The sequence below is a fragment of the Pinus tabuliformis genome, chromosome 7 (genome assembly GCF_031772625.1).
Source record: "Pinus tabuliformis cultivar Carrire ecotype Pingquan chromosome 7, CPIR1, whole genome shotgun sequence".
NCBI classification, from domain to species: Eukaryota; Viridiplantae; Streptophyta; class Pinopsida; order Pinales; family Pinaceae; genus Pinus; species Pinus tabuliformis.
Window position 1 is genome coordinate 1,275,203,626 of NC_142293.1, and position 9,582 is coordinate 1,275,213,207.

The 9,582-nt window shown below is 35.0% G+C and overlaps 1 pseudogene; it reads left to right on the forward strand.

The window, feature by feature from the left end:
- The first annotated feature begins 5,694 nt into the window (after positions 1-5,694).
- LOC149252123 (uncharacterized) lies at positions 5,695-7,515 on the forward strand (annotated as a pseudogene).
- The last annotated feature ends 2,067 nt before the right edge of the window (positions 7,516-9,582 follow it).

A 9,582-nucleotide genomic window follows, 5' to 3' on the forward strand; every position in this document is an offset into this window, starting at 1 on the left:
ACTAATGGAAATATCTGACATGGAAGCAGATCTGCAAGTGAAGGAAACATATCCTGAGCCTATGAAATGGATCTTGAAACTTTCAGTGCTTTTTTGACCATTGATCCCCTGATTTTTTTTTTTTAAATGAAAAACTCTTAACAGTAAAACCCTAGACCCCATTTCTCATCAAGGTTTGATGTATCCTCATGTCAAAATATGCTCTCGACGTCTGATATATCAAGGTATTCTCTACTTACCTCTTCAGGCAATGGCCAAGGATCCATGAGTAGTTTTTTTATTGGCTTGTTTGTTGAGCAATAATTTTGATGTGAATGTGTCAATAATAGGTGCATTTATAGGTGACTGCTTGTGACCTCATATTCTCAATGAAGATGTCAAACCTCATCCAGAATTTGAAGTGCTAAATATTTGAACGACAGATTCTCGGAAAGCCCACAAGCTTAACCCAATAGAGTTTCAAGGGGAGGTCTCCTTCAAGGAGTTATACGATCTCTAAGGAAGTTTAAATACAATGGAGTGATCTATAGCACAAGATCTTCAACAAGCCTTACCTCAAAAAATTATGAATTCTAGCTTTTGATGGAAAAATAAAAATCTATGCAATGACTTAGATTCACAAGTTAGAGACATATTTTTAATGAAGCCAATGAATTAAGAAGACATGACTAATTTTCCAGTACTTAAATGGAGGGATTCAGCTATGATTGATGGAATATAGTCTATACGAGAGGACATTTCCAGTGGTTATGACACTTCTGAGAAAAACAATTATATCTACCATTTTTTTGATAAAATTGTTGCCGACGACTTCCTTCAATAAAAAAATTTAATACTCTTGATGGGAGCTTTTGTAAAGTAGTGGAGGTGATATTCTCCCACCAGGGTTCATTCCCTCATGTACATGTTAGCCCCTCATGAGCCATCAAGAACAGCTTCCACGTAAATGGCCCCTGGTGCAAACAACCTTTTGCCTCGATGTTGACTTTTGCCTCATTGTTGATTTTAATTTATTTTATTATTTGGCAACAATTTTTAATTCAATGAACATCTTCTGACAAAATATGGATCCATGCACTAGTAGAAAATAAGAAATTAGTGACTAAGCGACTAAAAAAGTTAGTCACCACAACTTTTCCAAGTGAAATACTACCAAAAATGAACAATATTACGTGACCCAACTAAAAATGACTAACAAAAATGACTAATTTAGTTTTGGGTTAAAATATATGACTAGCTAATAAGTAATACAACTAAAAATGACTAACACAAATGACTAATTTAGTCTAGGAACGAAAATATGACTACCTAACAAGTACTACAATAATATGAATTAGTGGTTTATTTTAATCACTTTAATTTTTTCAACAATCTAAACATAAAAGTGATAGGGGATTTAGAAGTTGTTATAGATTGGCTGAAAGGTTATACTTCCTTAAAAAATTCTTTATTAGATCAATAGATGTTTGGAGTTATGAATCTTATTAGAATCTTCAAGGTTATATCCTTTGATCACATTGATAGGAATTCAATTTAAAGGTTGATAAATTATCCAAAATGGGAGTGGGCTTATAGCTGGGTCACATATATTATGAAGAATACCTACAAGGAGAAATGTTGGTTAATTAGTAGATGACACATTTCCTTTAGTTGAAGACTTAACTTTTCATGCATATTTACATTTTTTATTATCAAGGTTATATCCATTGAACTTAAGATACTAGTTTTTAACTTGGATATCAAGTTATTTATGTAGTTTGAATGTATATTATGAATATAACAATACTAGATTTTTATGAAATTGTTTTGAATCCTATTGAGAGTATCTATTCTACCAAAGTTACCTATGTCTTATATACTATTTTTTCACACACCTATACATATAGGCACAAACACAAGAATAAATATATCACTTAAACACTTAAACCTTAGAAGGAATAATAACACCACTTTTCTTTCATTAACTCAATTAAACATCCAATAACTCCAAACTCACTTAAAATTTTAAATCCCATTTAATGTTATTCAAACTTAAAAACTCCTATACATGATTATTGATTCTCAAATGAAAAATCAACTAAGATTTTTCGAGAAGGCTAGGTATCTAATATGTCGAAAAAAGATAAACATCACTAAGCTCTTTCAATGACATAATCTCATCCATGAGATCTATATGTTACTCAACTCACGCTTTAAAATTGTGAATTTCCCAATAATACTACTTTAAAACCATATAATCTTATAACAAAATTCCTTTTCTTGATGATGAACCATAATTGAGGGTTCAAAACGTTAACCTCAGTCCCATAAAACATTGTTGTGATTAATCTGGAAAAATTATCATTCATCATTACAAATAATAGAAGCCCAAATTCAGAAAAATTCCTTCTCATTAACAAAATCAAATATAAAACTTTAATTAAAATTAAATTATTTTGAAATTCAGCAAAAGCCAAAAACAATGTTCTACCATCCACAAATCGATTACACAACAATACATCATCTTCGTTTCCACCAAAAACATAAAATTTGTAATGAGAAACAGAACCATTAATTAATGATGCCCATTGAGAACCACTCCCATCCAGGGATGGAGTTTCATGTACATTTTTCCCATCATATGGAATTTTTCTAGTATTTGACTTCTAGAATTTGTGGATGTTTGTTTCTAATGACATGCTTGAAACGGTGTAACCCGTATTTTTGACGTTGCTGTTTTTTTCCAAAACATCATTACGCCCATTTATTTTCAATTTATTTTCCATCTACCAATTCAATCCCATATGAAAACCTAGAGTAGCCTATCTTTGTCTGCAGTTTCTGTATAGCCCATTAAACATTAAATGAAAGCCTATGTCCATGTTACTGCAAGTCGCACTTTGTTTACGTTAATCTTGTTGTTGTTGTCTGATACCTAGGATTCCATGGCTTTATGATTTAAGAAAAACACATCACTTCTAATTCCTTTGATGTTAAATTCATACTTTCTCACATTGCTGTGGTCCTGCAATGAAGGATAGATATCATATATTAATCTTGAAATTGCAAGCCTCATTCTTCTTTGGCATCTTAGGGGTTCATGCTCGATCTCTCTGCATGTCAATCCCTACAATGAAGGATAAAGATTAGATATTAATCTTGAAATTGGAGGCCTCATTCTTCTTTGGAATCTTAGGGTCACATGCTTGATCACTCTTCTTATCAATCTCTCAAAGAGGGAGATGTCCAATTTATATTTCGTGCGTAATTCATATTCCACAACAAAAGGATGCAACTTTAAGTCATCGCCAAGGAGAATGAGATGTTGAGTGAAGGAGTTAATGTAGGGAAGAACATGGGCCTCCAAAACCTTGACGACCTCTTCTATTACCACTATTTATGCTTGTAATTCTTAGAGGAAGACATAATTTTGAGCAGCCACAGTGGTTGTCATTCCCACAAATTTTTCTTTTCTTAAAATTTTGAGGCTGGGCTTATGATCATGTTGAAGTAGCTCATCACATATTTCTTTGTATCTCTCAGATAGATTGTGTAGATCCTCCTCGACCTTTTTGTTGGCTTTCTACAACTAATGATTATGCAGCTTGATCCTTGATTTTTTGGGAAACAACCATAGATATTGGGAACTAAGTATGTTTTCTAGAGATATCTCTGTTGAAGAAGATTTATTTGCCACTTTTTGCTTCCCTTTAAATTTCTCGTCGCCTTTATCGACCACTATTTCATCTCTTGTCCCTTTCTACCATACCTCTTAGACAGGTTGAACACCTGTTGATTTTCTCTTTCACATTGGTACACTTTAATTCATTGTCTCTATCACGAAGTCTTCCAGAAAGAACATTCAACCTTGGCTTCAACATTGAATTTTTGAATTGCCACTGATTCAAACAATATTTTTATCTACAAAATAAATGGATTCTAGGAATTGATTTAGTGCATGGTTGGTATAACAAATGACCAGAATAGGATCACATTGTATGTTATATAGGAGGATTCTCGCAATGGTCAAACCAACATAGGTTTTCTCAGTTCTGGGAGGGCCCTATAATGGTCAGCCTCTTTGTCAAGCCCTGCTTCACAACTTCTATCTAGCTTTCATCTAAGGTGGAATTCCACTCAGGCCATTTCTGCAAAATGTGGAGTGTGCTTCTACCCAAACAATTTTGGATCCTCAGAAATGCACATTCTAAATTATATGCATCCTTTAATTTCCTCTTTTCTAGATAACCTGGCTCTATAGTTTGGAGTTCTAATGATTGAAAGTGCTCCCCAAAAGGAAGCTCTTTTATTTATGGGTGTTGAAGACATTTTAAGGCATGGACATAGGTATGAAGCTTCTTTGAAAGGAAATATGAAAGAAATTACCCAGAGATTCTTGTAAAATGTAAAGAAAATTCAAATAAAGAGTGAATAGGGACCCATGGATGTGCCATTTCCAAACTTCTCAATTACATCATCAGGGCTTGCTGCCCCACACTTAGTCTAAGTAATGTGCCCAATTTTCTCAGCAATAGTCATTTGAGAAAGAAAATCCTTAACTCTTGCTTCAATGGATTGGCCATGCTCCATTTAATTGTTTAGTCTTGTGAATTTAATTGGAAATATGTTATTACACTTTCCAAAATTTTCAAATTTTAGTAAAAACTGTATCTTTCTAACAAAGTTTGGAGATGCTTTCTAATGAATCTTGATATCTCAGTGGAAACAATAAATTTATGTATCATTTACTAGCAACATATGCACAACAAATGATACAATTAATTCAATCATGATTTTGGGTTTTAACTGAGGGAGTGGCATAAGGCACATTTATCTTATTTCGATTCAATAGAATTATAGAAGAAATTTGATTTTTCCTCTTAAAAATAACTAAGATGGAATGATATGATTAATGCATAATGTGTTAATTACTTTCATTTTTAATGTGGTTTGTATATAATGTGTTAATTGTATAGTTTTCATGTAAAATTTACCTAAAAGATTAAAATATAAAAAATAGTGTGATAATTATTAATATATTAAAGATCTTTGATTTTGTGTATATTTATTCTTTTATTCTCAAGGAAGTGGTTGTAGCACTATTTTCATCCTCTGTTCATCAAGTTGGTTGTTTCTTGAATAGTGTCAAATATTGCAAAGGTGGAGGTTCGAAGGACAGACTCACTGTGGCCCCAAAAACTCCAGGTTTTTATCTCTTTAAGTGGTTGTTTATTCAAATTAGAATTTTGATATGGTAAAAAAATGCACAATTCAATTTAAAAAAAAGTATTTAAAGTGTTTTATTGTTTTGTTTATTCTATTTATAGGCAATTGTCTCCAATCTAAGATTATAATTTTTCTTAAAAAACTAATTATTCTCTACATCAATCAAATTAACTTGAATGAAATCATTCCATTCATGATGGTCAAAATTATGAATTAATATATATAGAATATTATGTATTAATTTTTAATTTTTTTATTGCTTTTATTTAAAATGGAATTTTAATGTAATTGAAAGGTAATTTTTTAATTTCTTCAAGAGAAAAGGTTCTTCACTAAAAACATTTAGATCCAAATTCCAAATTCCAACCCCTTCAATGAAATTTGCTCATACCTTCTAGTTATTTTGTGAAGTTCTCGGCAAGGAGGGCTTAGGGCTTTAATGTTTAATCATAGCAGATCATACTGTAGGCTCTCAGATTTTGGGGAAGAATGGCCCATAAGGAAGAGAAGGCACAGTCTATGTTGAACAGGTTCTTGACATTCAAGAACAAAGAGAAGAATAAACCCAAGGAGAGGCGCTCGTTCGTGGCCTTAGAATGTTTTGATCTCACAGAGGCACAAATGGAGGCTGCAGATAATACAAGAGATTGGACGGAAGGTCATGGAGATTCAAAACCCGAACCTCGACGAACACTGCCTCCCAGACCTCAACGACCAGATCAACAAGCTGATTAGGGAAAAGGAGCACTGGGAAGCTCAGATCATAGATCTTGGCGGCCCTAATTATGCCAAAGTAAGGGCCTAGGTGACAGACTTCGAAGAAAACTATATGGATGTGCACAGTGCTATCAGTGCTACCATTTTGCACTAGTCACAAGATGGGTTTAACTTGAGATTCACTATATCCCTGTTATTATTTCAATTATGGGATCGAGATTGATTATGGAATAAAGAAAACCACACGTGGTGGCCATTCCATTCATGGCGTAGGGCCATCTCATTCCATTCATGGAACTGGCAAAGCTTCTGGCTTCATAGGGCCTCACCGTTTCGTATATAACAACTCTCGGGAATGCCAAACGGCTTGAGCCTCAAGTCCAAGGATCGAATCTGGACATCCATCTGGTGTCTCTACCGATGCCTTCCATCAAGGGACTACCTCGGGAAATCGAAAGCTCTGACAACATTCCCCATGATGTCTTCCAGAAATTGGTCGCTTTGTCCCACAAGTTAGCTAGCCATTTGGAAGAATGGCTGGAGTAGCAACTGAATACCAAGGAGGTTCCCCATTACTTTCCCCCCATCTCATGCATCATCAACGACATGACTATGGGATGGATTCACCACTTAGGCCAGAATTTCGAGATTCCCATTGTGGCTTTTTGCACGGCCGGGGCATTTTCCTAGTCCATCATGCACTCCATCTTCAACTACATGTCACAGAAGAGCGTGGAGGGAGACGCCAAGTTTTTTGATGTTCCTGAACTAAACTTCAACCTCAAGCTGCGAGAATTGGACATGAACCCGACATAGCGGGATCTCGATTCTTTTCCCATGTGGTGTTTTTTTGACGAATAACATCAACAACAACATGGATGGTCGGGGTATCCTTGTTAATACGTTTTACAAACACGATTCCTGGGGTATCGATCACATCAAAATCCTGACAAGGAAACCTGTGTGGAGCATAGGTCCCATACTCACTCCCACTGTTTTTGATGACACAGTGATCAACCCAAGAATTATTAACAACCCGGGGAAAGGAGGCGGATATTGATGAGGAGGAATGCTTGCAGTGGTTGGGTTCTCAGGAATGAGAAATTCCTCGTCGTCCTCAAAGAGCTATTCAATAAAACCCCCAAGGAAAAGAAGAGGAGGTCTACGTATGATATTTACAAGTGAAACGATGCAAGTTATTATGGATACAAGGATGACAAGGACGAGATCTTGGAGAAAGTAGAGCAACTTGTAGAGGATCAGATCCATGCCAGGGAACTGAGAGAGTGGAAGAGGATTGAGTTCATCTAGAGGGAGGCTAGGTTAATGGTGAAGAGTGGGGAGGTCACTGTCATTAAGACGATTATGTTCAAGGAAGAGGAGGATGTGGCGAAATAAATCGGAGAGCAGGAGAAGGGAAACCAACAACAGAGAGAGCGAGAGTTTGTTGCCCATGTGCCCCTACCGGATGAGGAAGAGATTGAGCGCATGGTTATGGAGAAGAAGAAACAGGAGCTTCTTAGTAAATAAATGAGTGAGGATCTTCTACATGGGCAGTTCCAGGCCAAGGCAATGCTTAGTTTTCAACAATAAGGTATTCTTTTGAAGCTTATGGATCTCTAGTTTATTTTTTTTTTCAAATGACTTTCTCCTTTTCCATGAGGGTGGGGTTGTCAATGCTCCCATGAGGGTGGTGAAGAATTTGTGCATTTCATGTTTCAGAAAAAAAGGAGGATGTTGAGTGTATATCTTTGGTGATTTTGGCAGAATAGTTTTCCTCAGACATAACACCTAAGTGAAAAGAATCTATTTTATACCCTAAAGCATGTTTTGAACAATTTTCACTATTCATCTCATATTTGAGAATAGTCAGCACACAATTTACATAATAATTATTTGATAACCTATTCAAAATTTGAATGATTCCATCTCAAGTGAATTTGTTTAAACTTAGTGTTAGATTAGTTGTGATCATCAGGTATATATCAATATAGTATTTTACTAGTTTTGTACTCTTAGTTGCCTTTAGTATAGTCTATCTTCTAGTGAATTGTGTCTCTTATTTGAAAGGTTAAAGTTCACATGTGATGTTTCTTTTTGTATTTAGACATTGTCACTCATGTAGTATTATGATCTGAAACAAAAGTTTTCACACTACACAATTTTCCACCATTAGTAAGTTTTAATCTCTCATTTAGTTAGAAGAATTGATTTTATTTCTCATCATGGTTCTCTACTCTTGGCTTATATTATTTGGTGTTATAGCTTGAATATCTGATGATGTTATTAGCTAAATTGAAGTCATCAAATCTTTTGTGAACTTGGTGGTTTTGTGTCATTCTCAAATGGTAAATATGAGTATTGAATGGTAAATATGAGTATGAAAGCTAAACAGTTGACATACTTTAATTTAGATTTGATTTTATTTTTTTACAATATAAGAATCAAGTTATAATTTATAAATATATATTTATGAAAAAGTAGGATTTCACACCCTGTATGTCTCTTTGGACATTAATATAATAATTGTATCTTATCTTTGATCGTTGGTGGTTCGATTCCATCGTGCCCTAACATCCATATGGAATGGCGATGGTCAATTTTTAGTGATAAAGACTCTTTTGACCATCACCAATGAGCTTTGGTGACATTTTTCAACCCTCACCAAAAATATGAAATGGTGACGGTCAACGAATGCCACCATATATATGCATCAATAGTGATGACCCTTAAAGGTCCGTAACCATAAATTGTTGTCGTTCATATGAAATGGCGAGGTTCGTTGTCCATCATTATAGTCATTATTCGTGATGGACCTTGAACGTCACCACAACACCTATACTTCTGGCAATGTGGCTTTTGGTGACGATCAACGAACGTCACCATATATATGCACCAATAGTGACAGTGATTAAAGATCCATCACAATAAATCATTGTTGTTCATATGAAATGTTGACAGTCACTATCGATCATTATAGTCAATATTTGTGACAGACCTTAAATGTCACCATAACACCTATACCTTTGGTGATGTTCAGTTTTTGGTGACCGAGGTTGCGGTCGCTATCCATCATTATAAATCATTATTGGTAACAAACTTTGAATGTCACTACAACACCTATACTTTTGGCGATGCCACCTTTGGTGACGTTCAGTTTTTGGTGACAGAGGCTATGGTCTATTACCATTGCTCATATGAAATGGTGACAGTCAATATCCATCATTATAAATCATTATTGGTGACAAACTTTGTATGTCACCACAAAACCTATACTTTTGGCGATGCCACCACTGGTGGCGTTTATTTTTTGGTGGAAAATGCCCTTTTGACTGTCACCAATGAGCTTATGGTGACAATTTTCACCCCTCACCAATGTTCTTTTTTCTTGTAGTGAGCTCGAGCTTGAGGGTTAAATGTTGATTTGTGTACAACTCCCTTAGGTGATTTTATTGTTAACTCTGGTGCAATAGGTGGTGGAATAGGATCATTTGAAGTTGTAGTCGAAGGGTTAGGTCAATCAGCCTAGTTATTCGATGACAATGGTTGATTTTCATAATCTTTACTTCGTGTTGATATCAAAACATCATCTTTCTGCTTAGAGGCGGATAGAATAAGCACTTGAGAAGTGGAAGCTTGGTCTGTAGCAACCATATTTTT